Here is a 19,429-nt window from a genome sequence, read left to right on the forward strand (position 1 = left end):
AAAAAATAAGAAAGCACTTGTCTTTTTCGAGCACAATTTTTTTCTTTTAAATTAAAAAATTGAAATAAAACTCCACAACACTGACTGTTCAATGTACTATTATATGTCAACAATTAAAAAAAATTAAGAAAATAAAAGAATAATATAGAAACATTATAATACAAAACTGTTATGAAAGAATGAAATGATTTCATTGGTTAGTAAAATGGATGATATAGTATCCTGCTGGGATGAACTAATAATGAAAATTGAAGAGTAAACTCGAACTCTTGGAATAATGGTCAAATAAAAAACTTTGGTATAGGTCGGGCGAATTTTACAATTACGACTGCATCGACAGTTCAAATCTGGTTCTGTTTTAGTTGTTTAGATTGATCCTGCCTCACCATTATGGGACGTCAAAATGGTCGACAGCCAGAGTGGCTTTTGCAGACTCAATCAACGCGATGCCTTCTTTACAGACTTGAATAAACGTAATCTTCCCAGAAATAAATTACATCTATTTCCAACTTCAAACGAGCAGTGATACCAAGAAAAACCCATCATCTATTTCCATGGAAGAATTGATACTAGAGCTTCACAAAGTAGAAGCTGTAAAATTTGGAGAATTCAAGCTCAAGAGTGGGATCACATCCCCCATATATATTGATCTTAGACTCATTGTATCATATCCACATCTTCTCAAGCTGGTTGCAGACACCATATGGAAAAAGATATCTTCCCTTAAGTTTGAGCTTGTCTGTGGGGTACCGTACACTGCCCTACCCATTGCGACATGCATTTCCCTCGCTCACTCCATTCCCATGGCGATGAGAAGAAAAGAGGTGAAGGACTACGGCACCAAGAAGTCCATTGAAGGGATGTTTACTCCAGGTCAAAATTGCCTGGTTGTGGAGGACCTGGTCACCAGCGGGGCATCTATTCTGGAGACTGTGGAGTCCTTAAAAACCGTGGGTTTGAATGTCACTGATGCTGTAGTGCTCATTGACAGAGAACAGGAAGGGAGGGATAATCTGGCTCAAAACGGGATCACATTGCATTCTGCTCTTAAGCTTACTGAGATGGTGGGTGTGCTGGTTAAGAGTGGGAAGCTCTCTTTGCGAGGGTGCCGTCGTCCGTGCCTAATGCTACAAGGAAAAGGATTCCTTATGGTGAGAGGGCTCTTCTGGCTCAAAACCCTACTGGAAAGAGGCTTTTTGAGCTCATGGAGAGAAAGAAGACTAATCTATCCTTGGCAGCTGATGTTTCTACAATCCATGAGCTTCTCTGCATTGCAGAATCTGTAAGTAAATTTTTCGTTCCGTAGAAGGTACATTCTGTTTTGTTGTAATCGTTTATATTCTTTTTGGTTAAATAAAAAGTTAGCAGGAATGTGTGATTTTTGTTGGTAACATGATGATCTGCATACTTGTGCTGGTGTAATTTTGACGCCGTTGGATTTTTTAAATAGTAGATAAAAGATATGGTAAATGGGTAATTATATAAATAGGAATTTATATAAATTTTAAGATAGAAGAGGGTAATGAATTAGATAAAAAAATAATAACATTGTGTTTCGTTATAATGTTTATAAGAAACTGTGGTTGTATGCTGCCTTCTATAATCTGTTCACCGTCCATATGAATCTGTCCCCCAATATGTAAGCATGTATTTGGTAGCAGGGACTATGATGCGTTGCAATTTATTGATTTTAAATTCCCCACTATGGATGAACTTTATATGGCATTGCTTAGGTAGTGAATTATCTGTTCTCTTGTGGTGCTATATTGGTTTTGATAGCATGCTATTTTCCATGGATTGGTTAGGAATTCAACCAAGAATGCCTCATTGGTTATCTGGGGTGCTTTTCACTGAGCAAATGATCTCTTTGCAGCTTGTTTTCTTTGAATGGGAAAATGCACAAGCTGTTGAGGGAATAACTCGCCCCCCATCTGCACACACAGAAAGAGTTCCTCTTGGATTAGATGCTAGGTCCGAGGACTGTTCACCATGGCTTCTCCAGCCTTGTTGATTCCATTTAGTTAAAATTTCATTATTCTTTATGTGTTTGACATTGTATGATAAAATCTGTTGGCGCAGCTGAAGTGTTACAATAATCTAGATATTGCACGATAAAATCTGCTTCGTGTTGGTGAAACTCAATATCTTTTAACAAGTTTGGTCTGTAGGTTGTTTTTATATTACTAGCATGTGGTTTCTCCCATTTAGTGTCTCCTGATTACTCACTTAGATGGCATGTCTTGTTAATTATTGTTAGTTGGACAGCTGTTATTTTTGACCCGGAAATAGCAGTAGTATTTATGGGTAGCTTGGACAGCTGTTCGTCCTTATCTATGTATAGCAGCATTAGTTATGGGTAGTTTGGACAGCTGTTTGTCCACTTGCCAAGAATTAGTAAATGGTTATTGCAAGGATAATTATATATTAATTTTAGTGATTCCCTTTTGGACACCTTGCAACCAATTCTATTATTGGCTGTCGAGTTGTCTTAATCTCAGCCGTTGGTTTGATTTAATCTCGGTCGTTGGTTTTTCCAATAGGGTAGTATAAAAAGGGGTCATTGGGTCATTTGGAGATAACAAGTTTTGGAGAAGCATTTTGCAATGATAGCAAATTGTCTTGCAGTGTTAGCAAGGGCGCAGTGTTAGCGTGGGGATAGTAGTGGGGAATATCAGCGAGAGAAATTAGGAGGCTATCGGAGTTCTGCCGGTGAGAGGCAAGGAATTTGGTATCTCTTGATTTGCTGAAGTTTAATATAAGTCCTCATCTGTAGAACTGGTTTTCCTTTGGGGGTTTTTCCAGAGACAATTTGTCCGAAAATATTGTGTTCATTGTGTTGTTCATTTCTTTCTGTATTATGTAAGTGAAGTTGCAGTTGTGTTATTTTTCAATATTAGTTGGAAATTTGTTTTCAGCAGTTTAATAATCGTTTACGATAGGAGATTAATAATCAGTGACTGCAATAGTTGATTTTTCACATGGTATCAGAGCATTGTTAAGGGTAGAAGAGTTTTTCCCTAGGAAAGAAATTTTGATCTCTTTAGATTTATTATTGCTTTAAACCATTGAGATGGCTTCAGCTGGTTTGAGAGATCAGGATAGATTGGATGGTGCCTCAAATTTTGGTGTCTGGAAGGCCAAAATTTCTTTATTGTTGGAAGAGAATGGTATCAAGGATTATGCTACCAGGGTTGTACCTGTACCAACGGATGCAACACAGCTTGCAGCATATAGGAAGGACGATGCCAAGGTGAGGAGGATAATCCTTGATGGTGTCAAGGATCATATTGTTCCACATATCTCGGAGCTAGATACAGCGAAGAAGATGTGGGACGCCATTCTGAATCTGTACCAGAATGCTACCACCAACAGGAAGTTGATTCTCAGAGAGAAGCTAAAAAATACCCAGATGAATCAGGGAGAAGACGTCACAAGTTACCTCACCAGGCTCAGACTTGTCAAGGATGAGTTAGCAGCTGTTGGAGATAGCCCTAGTGATGACGAGCTAGTGAGAATAGCCCTAAATGGGTTTACTAAACAATGGAGTGTCTTTGTTCAAATTGTCAGTGGACGAGATACTTTACCGAGTTGGGATCGACTATGGACTGATTTCACTCAGGAGGAGTTTAGACTAAGTCTTGTCAATGGGGCCAACAAGAGTCAAAAAGATGAGGTGGAAGAAGAGAATGTTGTCCTAGTGGGTAAAGGGAAAGCAAAGAAGGGATCTAGCAAATGATCAAATTCACAAAGTGAGAAGAAGAAGAAGGACCTTTCTAAGGTCAAGTGCTTTGGATGTCATGAGTTTGGCCACTATGTCAGTGATTGCCCAGAGAGGAAGAAGGGTAAGAAGTAGGTGACAGCTTTAGCAAGTGCGGAAGAACTCTCCAGTAGAATGGAAGATGAGTTTGCACTCATAGCTTGTATGGTTAGCTCAACCTCACAGTGTGTTTGGTATATAGATAGTGGGGCGTCATTTCATATGACAGGAGTTAGAGAGTACTTCTCCAGTTATAAGGAGGAGGACACCAACATCTAGATTTCTATGGAAACTTGTCCAAACTCAACCCTGTTGGGAAAGGGACTGTTCAGTTTCAGAGGGAGAATGGAAAGATAATCCCACTTCATGATGTGTTATATGTGCCAGGCTTAGGTATGAATTTGATTTCTGTATCTGTTCTTCAGGATAAGGGGGTATAATGTACTCTTTAGAGGGACAAATGTGTTGATTAAGCACAAGGATTGGAAATCACCCATAACTATTGGAGTTAGGAGTGGTTGCCTTTATAGATTGCAGTTTGATACTCCTAAGGCACTTTTGAGCAACAGTAATCCTAGAGATCTTGGAGAGCTATGGCATAGGAGGATGGGCCATATTCATCATGGAGCACTTAGATTGCTTCGTGAGACAGTGACAGGTGTTCCAGAGGTGACCACAGAGCATGACGAAGTATGTAAGGGATGTGTGTTGGGGAAGTTTGCGAAAGCATCTTTTCCAAGGAGTGACACCAGATCTAAGGGTGTTCTTGATCTAGTACATTTAGATGTTTGTGGACTGATGTCGACAAAATCTCTCAGAGGATATGAGTACTATGTTACTTTTATTGATGATTTCTCTAGAAAGACCTGGATATACTTCTTGAAGACTAAGGATGAGGTTTTCAATCGATTCCAAGAGTTCAAGGCTCTTGTGGAGAACTCGATAGGAAAGAAGATAAAGGTTCTTCGGTCAGACAATGGAGGCGAGTACAAAGGAAATGTCTTCCAGGAGTTCTGCACCAGAGAAGGAATCAAGAGAGAATGGACTGTTCCTTACAATCCACAGCAGAATGGAGTTGCTGAGAGGAAGAACCGTTCTATATCGGAGGCAGCAAGAGCTATGTTACATGACTAGGACATGCCCTGTTACTTATGGGCAGAGGTGTGTAATACAACAGTCTACATTCAGAATAGAGTTCCACACAAGGTGCTAGGGAAGATGACACCAGAGGAGGCTTTTACAGGGAAGAAGCCAGATGTTAGTCACTTCAGGATATTCGGGAGTTTGGCATATTGCCATATTCCTGGAGATACACGTATAAAGTTAGATCATACTGCAGAGAGGGGGTACTTTGTTGGGTACAGTGAGACCTCAAAGGCATACAGGATTTTCATTCCGGGGACTAAAAGAATTATTGTCAGACGGGATGTCAAGTTCATGGAGGACAAGGCATTTAGGAGATCCAGAGATTTGCCAGCAGATGATCAGAATGAGCAGCCAACAGAAGCTCCAAGACCAAGTCAAGAGCAACAAAGCTCAAGTACAGTTACCAGTACGAGTGTAGACTCAGTTAGTGAAGATTCATAGAGTATGGAGCAATAGGTGCAACAGGAAATGCATCTAGAAGACTTAGAGGTTGACATTTCATCCTCTACAGTTGGCAGCGGGAACCATGTGGTTCCAGATACACAAAGGGATACTCAGGAGTTTGTGGGAGCTCCTAGGAAGAGTACTAGACAGCGAAGACAACCAGCCAAGTTCAATGACTATGTGGCATTAGTTAGTTAGTTGGTAGATAGTGAGCCTTCTAGCTATCAGGAAGCTACAGAACATCAGGTATGGCGAGATGCTATGGTTGAGGAATATTCTTCAATAATGCAGAATGATGTGTGGGAGGTAGTACCTAGACCAACAGATAGGGTTGTAGTTGGATCACGCTGGATCTATAAGATAAAGCACGGTGCAGATGGTAGCATCGAGAAATACAAGGCGAGGTTTGTGGCAAAGGGGTTCTCTCAGAGGAGGGAATAGACTATGAGGAGACATTTGCTCCAGTTGCCAGGTACACTTCTATACGAGCTGTAATCTCACTTGCAGCACAGATGGGATGGAAAATCCATCAAATGGATGTCAAGACAGCATTCCTTAATGGTGAGTTGAAGGAGGAGGTATACATAGAACAACTAGAAGGCTTTGTAGCACACAACAAAGAGACCACGTGTGCAGATTGAAGAAAACATTATACGGACTCAAGCAGGCTCCTAGAGCGTGGTATGAGCGCATTGATACATACTTGCAGAAAATGAGCTTTTTGAAGAGTGAAGCAGATGCTAACCTCTACTACTTGATGGTTGGGGGTGAGATTCTCATTCTTGTTCTTTATGTGGACGACCTATTTCTTACAGGTTCACTAGGGCTCATAGTGGATTGCAAGAGGAACCTTGCAGAAGAGTTCGAGATGAAGGATTTAGGACTTATGCACTACTTTCTAGGCATGGAAGTGTGGCAGACAGATGGGGAGATTTTCCTTGGTCAAGGGAAATATTGCATTGAAATCTTGAAGAAATTTGGGATGGAGGATTGCAAAGCCATGTCTACACCCATGATCACGAATTGGAGGAAGGTAGATACAACTAAGGAGAAAGATGTAGATCCCACTTTATATAGACAGTTGATTGGTTCGCTTATGTATTTGGTCAACACTAGACCAAATATAGCATTTGCAGTAAACTCTCTTAGTCAGTTCATGGTTGAACCAAAGAGAATGCATTGGATAGCGGCTAAGCATGTGCTACGTTACTTGCGTGGTACAATCAAGTATGGGATCAGATATGTTCGAGGTGAAGGTATCAGGTTGATAGGCTATACTGACGCAGATTGGGCAGGAAGTACAACAGACAAAAGGAGCACTTCAGGGTGTTGTTTTAGCTTGGGATCAGGAGTTGTATTTTGGTTCAGCAGGAAGCAGAAGTCTGTGGCTCTAAGTTCAGCAGAAGCAGAATACATAGCAGCTAGCATGGCGACATGTGAAGCTATATGGCTTTGGAAGTTGTTAGTAGCCTTGTTTGGTCAGAAGGTTGAGACTACTGTGATACATTGTGACAATCAGAGTTGCATCAAATTGTCTGAGAATCCAGTGTTTCATGATAGGTCTAAACTTATAGATATCAAATATCACTTCATCAGAGATTGTGTACAAAGGGAAGTTGTTCAACTACAGTACATACCTATAGAGGAGCAGGTAGCAAACATTCTGACTAAGGCATTGGGGAAGGCAAAATTTATCTTCTTTAGAGATAAGTTAGGTGTCCTGCAGAACAGCTTCCTCGCTGAGAGGGAGTGTTAATTATTGTTAGTTGGACAGCTGTTATTTCTGACTCGGAAATAGCAGTAGTATTTATGGGTAGCTTGGACAACTGTTTGTCCTTATCTATGTATAGCAGCATTAGTTATGGGTAGTTTGGACAGTTGTTTGTCCACTTGCCAAGAATTAGTAAATGGTTATTGCAAGGATAATTATTTACTAATTTTAGTGATTCCCTTTTGGACACCTTGCAACCAATTCTATTATTGGCTGTCGAGTTGTCTTAATCTCAGCCGTTGGTTTGATTTAATCTTGGTCGTTGTTTTTTCCAATAGGGTAGTATAAAAAGGGGTCATTGGGTCATTTGGAGATAACAAGTTTTGGAGAAGCATTTTGCAGTGATAGCAAATTGTCTTGCAGTGTTAGCAAGGGTGTAGTGTTAGCGTCGGGATAGCAGTGGGGAATATCAGCAGGAGAAATTAGGAGGTTGTCGGAGTTCTGCCAGTGAGAGGCAATGAATTTTGTATCTCTTGATTTGCTGAAGTTTAATATAATTCCTCATCTGTAGAACTGATTTTCCCTTAGGGGTTTTTCCAGGGACAATTTGTCCGAAAATATTGTGTTCATTGTGTTGTTCATTTCTTTCCGTATTATATAAGTGAAGTTGCAGTTGTGTTATTTTTCAATATTAGCTGGAAATTTGTTTTCAGCAGTTTAATAATCGTTTACGATAGGAGATTAATAATCAATGACTGCAATAGTTGATTTTTCACATGTCTGAGGGATAGCTACTCTGAATAATAGCTTGGTGCTATGCATTTTATTTGCATACCATTTTGAGTGGGAGCAAACAATGACCAGAGCTGAACTTTGGCAGTGGCATGAAATGTGCTACACTCACCATTTACAATGAAACAAATTTGAGTTTCTTCTTTTGGTTTTTGCATTAGATATTGTTCCTGATATGTGTGTTGTGCTTCTAAGACCCACGGACGTCTATTTTGTTATGACTTCTAGGTTAATTTTGCTCTACTAGATCGTGAATCCTTGTGTAATGTGCTTTTTGATTGATTTTATGAAGTAGAGTGATCTATGCTCCCTTGCCGTTCATATTTTAAGAATATTTGACTGTTACAATCTAACAGGACCAATGGCAATAAAATTATCCAAAATCTGGTCATATAAAGATCTGTATACATAAATTCAGCCATTTAGTTCCATTTTTATGTTTTTATTCACATATATGAAATTATGCATGGTTGTATTCTGGGACATTTATTGCAGCTTAGACTCCTAGATAATTATTCTTTTAGCTATAGCATCTGTGTTTTTTCAACAATTTTAGTTGCATGTTTTGATTGTTGGGTTCTGACTTTCCTTTCTAATTGATTTTTCTTGTGGATTTAATGATTACTATTCTGCACCGTTTTAGCTATTTTGATTTTCTCAGTATTCTCTTTTAAATTGTCTTGTTTTGAGATATTTGTAGTATAGACTTTCTTCCACCAGTAATGTCTTTTGGAAAATCTGTTATCAGTGTTACATTTCAAATTTTGCCCTAAGTTTTAAATTGATCATAGCCGTTGGTTTAACGAATTATTTCTTTTATGATCATGTGAAACGAGTTAGTTAATTATAGACGTTGTATTAATTTATTTCTTTCCAGATCATGTGAAGTGAGTTAGTTAATTATATACGTTGTATCAACTGATAATGAGTTATTTCATTCATGATCATGTGAAATGAGTTTTATTATAGACATTGATGAAATCTATAACTGTTACTAGATGATCGACAATTGTTTTGAATTAACGATTAATATATCTTTGAATTAATGTCTTGGCGAGAATGTTTTGTTTGGGTGATTGCAAGAAGAAGACTGAAGAGAGGGGAAGCATTGCTAAATGGGATCATCGGAAGGGGATGGTTGACTGGTCCAGTCATTAGAATCGATAGGTTTGACCTAAGACTATCTTGATAGGATACTGAGACTTGACAACATGTTGCATTATTGGACTGCATGAGCTATTAGAAAAACAATATAATAAAAACTTAAATAATCTAAATTAAAAATATGAAATTCGTACCTTTGAAGATTTATTATTTAATCATTATTATACGCCCTCAAATACGAACACATGTAAATAAAAATGAGGTGACACCAATAAATTATAAGTTTATAATCTAATGATGTCACTTCATCAATACATACACATAAACGTTTATAAGAATGCATAATAATAATAAAATAATAAATTAAAACTCTCCAACTTCTTATTCTTTCCCTCTTTATTTCTTTCTTTTAAAAATTTGATTAGAGAGGCATTCGAATGGCTTTGTTTATAATTGAAGGTAGTCGAAGAGCCAAGCAATCCTTTTAATAGAGTCTCCTTGATCGTATTTGAAACAACTTCTTCCTCTCTGCATTTTTCCGTGACTCTATTTCTCATCTGTATTTATGTTAAGGCAAGAGAAGAGAATTTGAGATTTTTATCGGCCTCAATAACTTGCCCTCCTGTTTCCTTTATATTCTCGTCATTACCTATTCGCAAGGACAGAGCTAGGGAGTGCGGAGTCCAATTTTTTCAAGTCGAGATAAAGGCAGATGTGCTGAACATGAGATCTTTTTTGTTTGTCCAGATGCTTCAATTAATCAGGAATAACTGATGGGACACTCAAACCACCAGATTACTCAGATGGCTGGACCTAAGAACATCTCAAGCTCGATCCCGAGGTAGGGAGGGGTGTTCTATTAAGTTAAGATGTGTGGGGATAAGTATGGTCAGTGGTTGGGAGGTTAAGCCTATGTCAGTGCTTCTCCTCTCACGAATGTTGAGGCTTGGTCAACAACAAGACAAGGGAATTCTCCATCATACTTGTATTTTCTTTTGCACTTAACCATTGGATTCATGGAAGCATAAACAAATAATGTAGAATATATGCGAGAATATATTAGATGTTTAAATTGGTAGTTCTTTATTTTTTCAGTTGAACATGTTGGATTGATTTAAATGGTATCGTTTATTTCCCTTTGCATTCGTTGAGTTTAAAATGGAATTTGATTAGGTAGTAGTTGCTCCTTTCTAGTTATAATTAGTTAAGGAAGTCAATGTCATATGAAAGGGATTAGTTATTAGTTGAATACTGTTAAAAATTGGTTAGGAAAATTCGTATGTTACATATGGTATCAGAGCGCTGGGTTCGACACTGAACCTAGGGCACCCTACCTTCTTGAAACTTGAAAGATTTTGGACTGACTACAGGATGCAAGTACGTAAAACACCACGAAAGAAGACTCGACACCCCATCTTTCCCTATCTCATTAAAAACATGACTAAATATGATTACACCTGTTGTTCTATGCCTCGAGATAAATAAACTCTGAATTAGAGAATTCAGCGGATGAAAAAAGAAAGAGTCAAGTGGACGACTCCTAGCAAGGCAACATATAGAAACAAGCTGATTCAAAGCTAGAATGCTCAGTAGAGCAATCCTCGCTTATAGTTTCATAGATCCTAGATGGTGCAAGATATGTACCAAGCTGAACCAAAATTAAGTGCTGCAAAGCAAGATTAAATGATATGATTATGTAAACATACTCAATAGAGGAAATTTTGTAAATAAGGTTGCATTAAGTGAAGCAACGAAATAATAAATTAAATTAAATTATTTGAGATCATGTATTTGTAAGATTTTTCTTTTTGTAAAAGATCTTTACTTTTCACATAATTGACACAATTGTAAATTAACAGGTGGGAACTATAAACATAAAAATGAACAGCAATGAGAACATTGTAAATCAAGAAATAATATGTGAGAACCCTCAATCTTTAAATGAATTGCTATTCCAAATTTTACAAGAAACACAACTAAAGCTAGAAACCATGGAAAAAAGAATGAGTGAAATGGCAGCCCAGATAGGGTAGAATCGTGAGGAAACTTAAACCTCATCACCACCTAGAGCTGAGACAGAAGTTTTAGAGCATAACAAAATTCCCTCTCCCAAGCAATCAGAGAAACAAAAGAAGAAAGAGATAGTGGCTGATTTATCAGCAAACATTAAGAAAATAAAACCACCTAAGTTTTCCGGTTCTGAGTCCGAGGAGGAAGTAGAAGCATGGTTAACTAAGATGGAACACTATTTTGAGATTAGAAATTTCTCTGAAACCTGAAAGGCAATTTGGGGAATATATCATTTTATCGGACAAGTTGCAACTTGGTGGGGAAATACCAAGGTTGAACAGAACATTAGAACCACTGAGATCACCTGGGGAAAATTTGTGGACATATTCCAAAAACATTGGCTGCCACAGACCTTTTATGATCAGAAGCTATTAGACTTCCAAAACTTAAAACAAGGAGACATGTCAGTACATAAGTACTGGGAGAGGTTCACTCGATTGCTAAAATACGTGTCACCTTATCAGCAAGACACCATTTAAAGGTGACGAAATTCATTATGGGATAGAACAATAGGATAGGAGGAGCTATTGATGTTCTTGCTCCCCGAACCATGGAAGAGGCCTTAGAGAAAGCTGTTCGGCAAGAACACAAGATTAGAAAGGATGACTCCATCCAAGACAACAAAAGGAAAACAACTTGGAATTCGGGTGGTGTCGATTTTGGGCCTCAGGAAAAGCAATTTAAGGATTACAAAAGCAACAAACTAGAGTTAAAGGGCAATGGGGCTAAGGATGCCAAAAACAATTATTATACGAAAAAAACAACAAGAATAATGAAAAGAAAGGACCACTAGGAGGATGTTTTAACTGTGGAGGAGATCATTATGTAAACCAGCATCCTAGTAAACCCAACGTCAGCTAGCCACAACGACCACCTTTAGTGTAACAACAACGTCTTTCAACAGAGGATTCATGCAGCCCTGGATAATAGGCAGGCAAAACAACAGATAGGCCCCATTGAAACTCTAGGTATGATCTATGGAACTCTGTGTCCGTATTAATTGATACTGGAGCATCTGAATGTTTCATATCACCTAGGCTGTTAAGTAGGTTTCCGAAAAGATCTAGTTTTATGGCAAAACCATGGACAGTCGAGTATGCAGACCAGTCAAGGGCTAAGGTAGAGCAATGTCTATTTGAAGCTCAGATTGACTTCCCAAATTTTTCAACGGAACTAAACTTATATGTAGCACCCCTTGGGTCATACAACATTATCATAGGAATTAATTGGCTCCATGAACATAAGGCCAAAGTAGATTGTCTTGCCAAAACCGTAAGCCGTGTGGATGATCAAGGTAGACCAACAAGCATATCAGGGATTAAGCATGAAATTAGATCAAAACAGATTTTTGCAATGCAACTTAAAAGATATGGAGAAAAGGTTGTGAGATTTTTGCAGTTAGGATTGAGGATACAAGGGAACCTAAAGCCACCACTTATGGAGATGACTACATTTATGAAGATGGGGAAATCAGGCAAATGTTAAAAGAGTCCTTCAAAGAAAAATATCCTTATTTGAAGAAATATCAAGATGTGTTTCCTGAAGAACTTCCTGGAGTACCCTCTTCCCGAGCATTTGATTTCACCATAGACTTGATACCAGGAGCAAAACCCATATCCCGAGCACCATATAGAATGATAACTACAAAATTAATGGAATTACAGATCCAACTTCAAGATATGTTAGATAAGAAGTTGATTCGGCCTAGTGTCTCACCATGGGGAGCCCCAGTGTTGTTTGTGAGGAAGAAGGATGGAACCATGAGATTACGCATAGATTACAGGATGCTTATTAAAGTCACCATCAAAAATCGATACCCATTGCCAAGGATAGGTGATCTTTTTGATCAAATGAAGGGTGCGACAATATTTTCAAAAATTGACTTAAGGTCAGGATACCATCAGCTTTGAATAAAGGATGAAGATATACATAAAATTGCATTTAGAAGTAGCTATGGACATTACGAGTTCACAGTGTTGCCATCCGGGTTAACCAATGCCTCGGCAGCTTTCATGAATCTAATGAACAACATATTTCAGGATTGTTTGGACAAGTTTGTACTGGTCTTTATAGATGACATCTTAATATACTCTAAGGACGAGGAAGAACACTAGAGGCATTTAGAAATAGTTTTCCAAAGATTAAGAGAACACAAACTATATGGAAAATTATCTAAGTGCGCTTTCTACCAAAAGGAAATTCAGTATCTAGGGCACATTATATCAGCGCACGGTATAGTAGTAGACCCGTCAAAGATAAAAGCAATCAAGGAATGGCCTATACCTAGGAATGTATTCGAAGTTAGGAGCTTTATGGGGTTAGTAGGGTTCTATAGAAAGTTTGTTAGAAATTTCTCAAGGATAGCCTATCCGATCACTTCACTTTAGAGGAAGGGAAATAAATTTATCTGGACAGAGAAGTGTCAATCAGCCTTCGAGCTTTTGAAAGAAAAATTGACTACAACACCTATTCTAAGGGTACCTAATCCACAAAAGCAGTTCGTAGTTATAACAGATGCATCTGGAGAAGGATTAGGGGATGTATTAATGCAGGATGAACAAGTTATTGCTTAGGAATCTAGAAAACTGAAAAACTATGAACATAATTACGCACCCCATGATCTTGAATTAGCAGCAACTATGCATGCCTTGCAAATGTGGAGACATTACGGAATTGGAAAACCTTTTGAGCTTAGATCTGATCATCATAGGTTGAAGTATATTTTCACCCAACCAAATCTTATGCAGAGGAGGTGGCTGGAATTCTTAGCATATTATGAGTTCGACATAAGTTATATTAAAGGTAAGGAAAACAAAGTAGCAGATGCCCTAAGCCAGAGAAGACACATTTTGGCAATAACTACTATAAATTTTAGGTTAAGGGACCAAATTTTACGACACTTGGAGCATGATAAGTTTTATACAAAAATCAATTTAGCTCTTATCAGAGACTCGCAAGATCCAAAGTATTTAGAGTTTAGCTTAGAAGAGGACGGATTTTTAAGGTATCATCATAGAATATATGTACCTGACGACCCTGAACTCCAAAGACTAATCCTAGGTGAATTCCATTCAGCCCCATATTCAGGACATCCAGGAGTAACAAAAATGTTATCTGATATAAAACCTCTATATTTCTAGAAGGGGATGAAAAGGGAGATAATTGAGTTTGTTGCAAGATGTTGGGAATGCCAAAGAGCAAAAGTAGACATCGGTACCCCGCAGGCCTGTTGCACCCAAATGAAGTATTCGAATGGAAATGACAGGTAATATCCATGGATTTCGTACAAGGGTTACCTATGACACAGAATCGTCACAACACTATTTTAGTCGTGGTCAACAGATTGACAAAGGTTGCTCATTTTGTACTAGGGAATTTAACTGATGGAGCACTGAAGATTGCTCATAAGTTCATAAAAGAGATTTTTTGGTTGCATGGAATTTCGGAGAAAATTATTTCAAATAGGGATGCTAGGATAACTTCCAGATTTTAGCAAATATTATTTACAACTTCGGGTACCAAGTTAAACATTAGTTCAACCTATCATCCTGAGACATATGCTCAAACAAAACGGATAAATCAAGTATCAGAGGATCTTCTGATGGTGTACTGTATGGACCGACAGTATTAATGGGAAACATACTAACCCCTGGTGCCTATAATAACTCTTATCAGTCTGCCATTAGAATGGCTCCTTTTGAGGCTTTTTATGGTTGTAAATGCAAAACCCCAGTAAGTTGGAAACGGTTGGAAGATAGAATCATTGTTGGGCCTGAAATGCTTCAAGAGATGGAGGAATAGGTAATCCAGATTTGTCAAAGGTTAAAGGAAGCAAATGACAGACATAAAAAGTTATGCTGATGTCAAAAGAATACCTAGGGAATTCTTAGTAGGGGATAAGGTATTACTAAGGGTTAAACCTCAGAAGAGTACAATCAAGTTTGGCAAAAATGCTAAGTTAGTCCCGAGATACGTGGGGTTCTTTGAATTTTCGAAAGTTGTGAACTGAATAGCTTACAAGATTGCTTTTCCACCAGCACTTGCTAGGATGCATGACGTCTTCCACGTGTCATATCTTAAAAAGTATATTACCCACCATCAACATATGATCGATTGGAAATTATTGCAGGTGTGAGAACCAAGGGTGGTAGAGGTAAAACCACTTAGAATACTTGAGGTACATAAGCTACGCTTACGAAATTGGGAAGTGACTCAGTGCAAGGTTCAGTGGGACCAATATGCTGAGGATAATGCCACCTGGGAGGATTACCATGACATTTTTCAAAGATACCTCTATCTTTTCTCTGAAAACTAAAAACTCAATATTTTCTATTCTTCTAGCATAAATTAAGTATTGTTTAAACTTTGTTTTTATTCATCGAGGACGATGAAAAATCTAAGGGGGTGGGAATGTTACATCCCAAAGTTTGCCCTAAGTTTTAAATTGATCATAACCGTTGGTTTAACGAATTATTTCTTTCATGATCATGTGAAACAAGTTAGTTAATTATAGACATTGTATCAATTTATTTATTTCCTGATCATGTGAAACAAGTTAGATAATTATAGATGTATCAATTTATTTCTTTCCTGATCATGTGAAATGAGTTGGTTATTATAGACATTGATGAAATCTATAACTGTCACTATATGATTGACAATTGTTTTGAATTAACGATTAATATATCTTTGAATTAATGTCTTGGCGAGAATGTTTTGTTTGGGTGATTGCAGGAAGAAGATTGGAGAGAGGGGAAGCATTGCAAAACAGGATCATCGGAAGGGGATGGTCGATTGGTCCAGTCATTAGAATCGACAAGTCTGACCTAAGACTACCTTGATAAGGATACTGAGACTTGACAACATGTTGCATTATTAGACCGCATGAGCTATTAAAAAAATAATATAATAAAAGCTAAAATAATCTAAATTAAAAGTATGAAATTCGTACCTTCAAAGATTTATTATTTGAATTTATTATTTGATCATTATTATACGCCCTCAAATACGAACACATGTAAATAAAAATGAGGTGACACCAATAAATTATAAGTTTATAATCTAATGATGTCACTTCATCAATACATACACATGAACATTTATAAGAATGCATAATAATAATAAAATAATAAATTAAAACTCTTCAACTTCTTATTCTTTCCCTCTTTATTTCTTTCTTTTAAAAATTTGATTAGAGAGGCATTCCAATGGCTTTGTTTATAACTAAAGGTAGCCGAAGAGCCAAGCAATCCTTTTAATAGAGTCTCCTTGATCATATTTGAAACAACTTCTTCCTCTCTGCATTTTTCCGTGACTCTATTTCTCATCTGTATTTACGTTAAGGCCAAGAGAAGAGAATCTGAGATTTTTATCGGCCTCAATAACTTGCCCTCCTGTTTCCTTTATATTCTTGTCATTACCTATCCGTGAGGACAGAGCTAGGGAGTGCGGAGTCCAATTTTTTCCAGCCACGGGAGTCGGAACAGATTGGTATAAGTGACTCGCGGGAGTTGGAGCAGATTGTTGAAATTCACGTAAGATATGTTGTGTTTAATTGAAAACGTCTTGAATCCATTACTTTCATTTAATCTTTTTGCCATGCTAAGCGGAGTCCTGCTATAATCCTCTTTCCATGTTTAAGTAAATTCTGATGCCAAATCAGATACAGTCTGTATGGTGAATGCATGTATACATAATCATAGCTTCCTAGACGAAATTCATTGGGTCATATATCAGGGCATATGCTGTTCATTTGAGGTTGTCTCAGCCATAGATAGGGAAGAAAGAAAATTATAATGATAACCATGAATTAATGAACCTATTTGAATTTATTTCTGATCTTTTTATACATCATGCAAATAATATCATGGAGACCAAACACCGAGGAAATCACCAGCAAGGATGCCATTAATGGTGATGAGGTGATGATAACCTGCAGGAATCAAGATTGGAATCAGTAAACTAAGTAACAAACATAGTTAATAGCTCATGCATATCCTAATGATGAAACTAGTTGTCAAGTCGAGTGGTGGAGATCAGGTTTACGAACCCAACTTGAAATCCTTGGCCAGGGTAGATAAAGGCAGATGTGCCGAACATGAGATCTTTTTTGTTTGTCCAGATTCTTCAGTTAATCAGTAATAACAGATGGGACACTCAAACCACCACCAGATTACTCAAATGGATGGACCTAAGAACATCTCAAGCCCGATCCCAAGGTAGGGAGGGCCATTCTATTAAGTTAGGATGTGTGGGGATAACTATGGTCCGTGGTTGGGAGGTTAAGCCTATGTCAATGCGTCTCCTCTCACCAATGCCGAGGCTTGATCAACAACAAGACAAGGGAAATCTCCATCATACCTGTATGTTCTTTTGCACTTAACCATTGGATTCATGGAAGCATAAATAGATAATGTAGAATATATTAGATGTTTAAAATGGTAGTTGTTACTTTATTTTTTCAGTTGAACATGTTGGATTGATTTAAATGGTATCGTTTATTTCCCTTTGCATTCGTTGAGTTTAAAATAAAATTTGATTAGGTAGCAGTTACTCCTTTCTAGTTATAATTAGTTAAGGAAGTCATTGTCATATGAAAGGGATTAGTTATTAGTTGAATACTGTTAAAAATTGGTTAGGAAAATTCGTATGTTACAATCAGTTTATGTTGCCAGGTTGTCTATATTCTTTGAAATTTTGTTGCATTTTATGTTTTTGGGTAAACCTTGATATATGCTTCATTTGACTTGGTAGGTTATGTAGCGATATTTTTAGTTTAATTTATATCTACTTTTCCATTTTGTTAACAGTAGTTCTGGATATTTTAATTTTGCAGGTTGGGCCTGAGATTTGTGTTTTGAAAACACATGTTGACATATTATCGGACTTCACTCCTGATTTTGGTGCACAACTTAGAGTGGTATTTCTTTCTGCTCCACTTACCGTTTACAAGGTTGACTCTGGTAATAGAAACTTAGTTATTGGAGAAATGTGGCAACAAAAAGACATTGAATTGATATTTATTTTTGTCGTAACACAAAGTAATTGGACCTGAAAGACATCTTTTGAGAGACTATACTGTCACAACTAGCCTTCCCATCCACTAATTTTAAAAGGCAACTGGGTGGGCATTGATTTTTTTTCTGTAGCATTTTGATTTAATATTTGCATAGATTACTTTGGTTAGCCTTGATATTTCTCCAATGCAATGCAATACATCAAACTAAGAAAAACAAGATCACATTTCACAGGGGGAGAAGTGACAAGAGCTTAAAATAAAAGCATATATACCAAGATGCAAAACATGAAAAAAAAAATCCAAATTGTTGTGGATACAGCCCTGTTAATCAACAGAGGTACCCATACATTTACTGTTCTTATCCATTACATTTTCTCAACTATATAAAAATTGGACTATTTTCATTCTGTCCACGGCTGAAGCAGTTGTGGGCATACACGGAAATAAATCACTGCAGGAAGTGAATTGATAAGAAGAAGCACTTCATTTGATGATTGCAGACACCTTATTGGTGGTCCCGTTTCCAGTTGTGTATACAATTAGAACTCGGGGCAGCTCTGAGATATCTTTTTATCTAAATGTAGTGTAGCCAAATGCTTGTTTGCCTCTTGGCAAGATTGTTAAGCATAGACAATAAAGGTTTTGAAGCCTCCTTTGTAGTTGCATCCAACCTGATGGTTGAATCATTAAATGGCGATATCAGCATTCTTTTCTTTTTCCATCATTTTTCTTACGAGACACATTCATACACTAGACCACACTTTCTCTTGTTTTGTTATTTCCCATTCTTTCCTCTATCTCTTCTATTTATTGGTTATGAGTGATTCTAAGTGGATGTTGAAAGTTTTTCGTGATTCAGTTGATTGGCTTTACTTCTTAGTTCATGTCAGTGAAGACCTTGGGACATGTTTTTAACCTAGTTGAGATAAAATTGGGCTAGATGTAGAAGAATAAGGAGATAAGGCTAGGTTTTTGGTTTGATTCTCACCCACACAAGCAATGTGGGATAAACCATTTTATCTTCTAGAAGCTTGTAGAACTTTATTAATTATTTTCCCCTTTATTTGATTAATTTCAGTGTAACCTAGATACTCACACCCCCTCCCAAACCTTGAAGTACCTGTCCCCGAGATGTCCTTGAACCAGGTACTTGAGTACCCAAGCACCCCCACCTCCACCATTCTGCAACCATGCCGCCACTGGTATGTGTACTTGAATTTCTATTTGAATTTTGATTTTTGAATGTTACTATTGGGTATGTAATACGTTACTATGTGGAATGTCAATGGTTCTCATTCATGTTGCAATTTTGCTATGTTCAAGTATTTTAATTTGGTATGTTCTAGTGAACTACTGAAACATCATTTCATAACTAGCATTTCAAGTT

General features: G+C 37.5%; 1 pseudogene across 1 annotated transcript in view; it reads left to right on the plus strand.

Moving 5' to 3' along the window:
* Positions 1-223: 223 nt before the first annotated feature.
* LOC149564345 (uridine 5'-monophosphate synthase-like) overlaps positions 224-19,429 on the plus strand; it is a 54,022-nt pseudogene continuing 34,816 nt past the window's right edge. The window contains exons 1-2 of the transcript XR_016364192.1: positions 224-1,282; positions 17,860-17,943. The product of XR_016364192.1 is annotated as a uridine 5'-monophosphate synthase-like (transcript). The remainder of the gene's footprint in view (positions 1,283-17,859; positions 17,944-19,429) is intronic.

This window comes from Cupressus sempervirens, chromosome 4, assembly GCF_028749045.1.
Source record: "Cupressus sempervirens isolate cs-2001-9-10 chromosome 4, ASM2874904v1, whole genome shotgun sequence".
Classification (NCBI taxonomy): domain Eukaryota; kingdom Viridiplantae; phylum Streptophyta; class Pinopsida; order Cupressales; family Cupressaceae; genus Cupressus; species Cupressus sempervirens.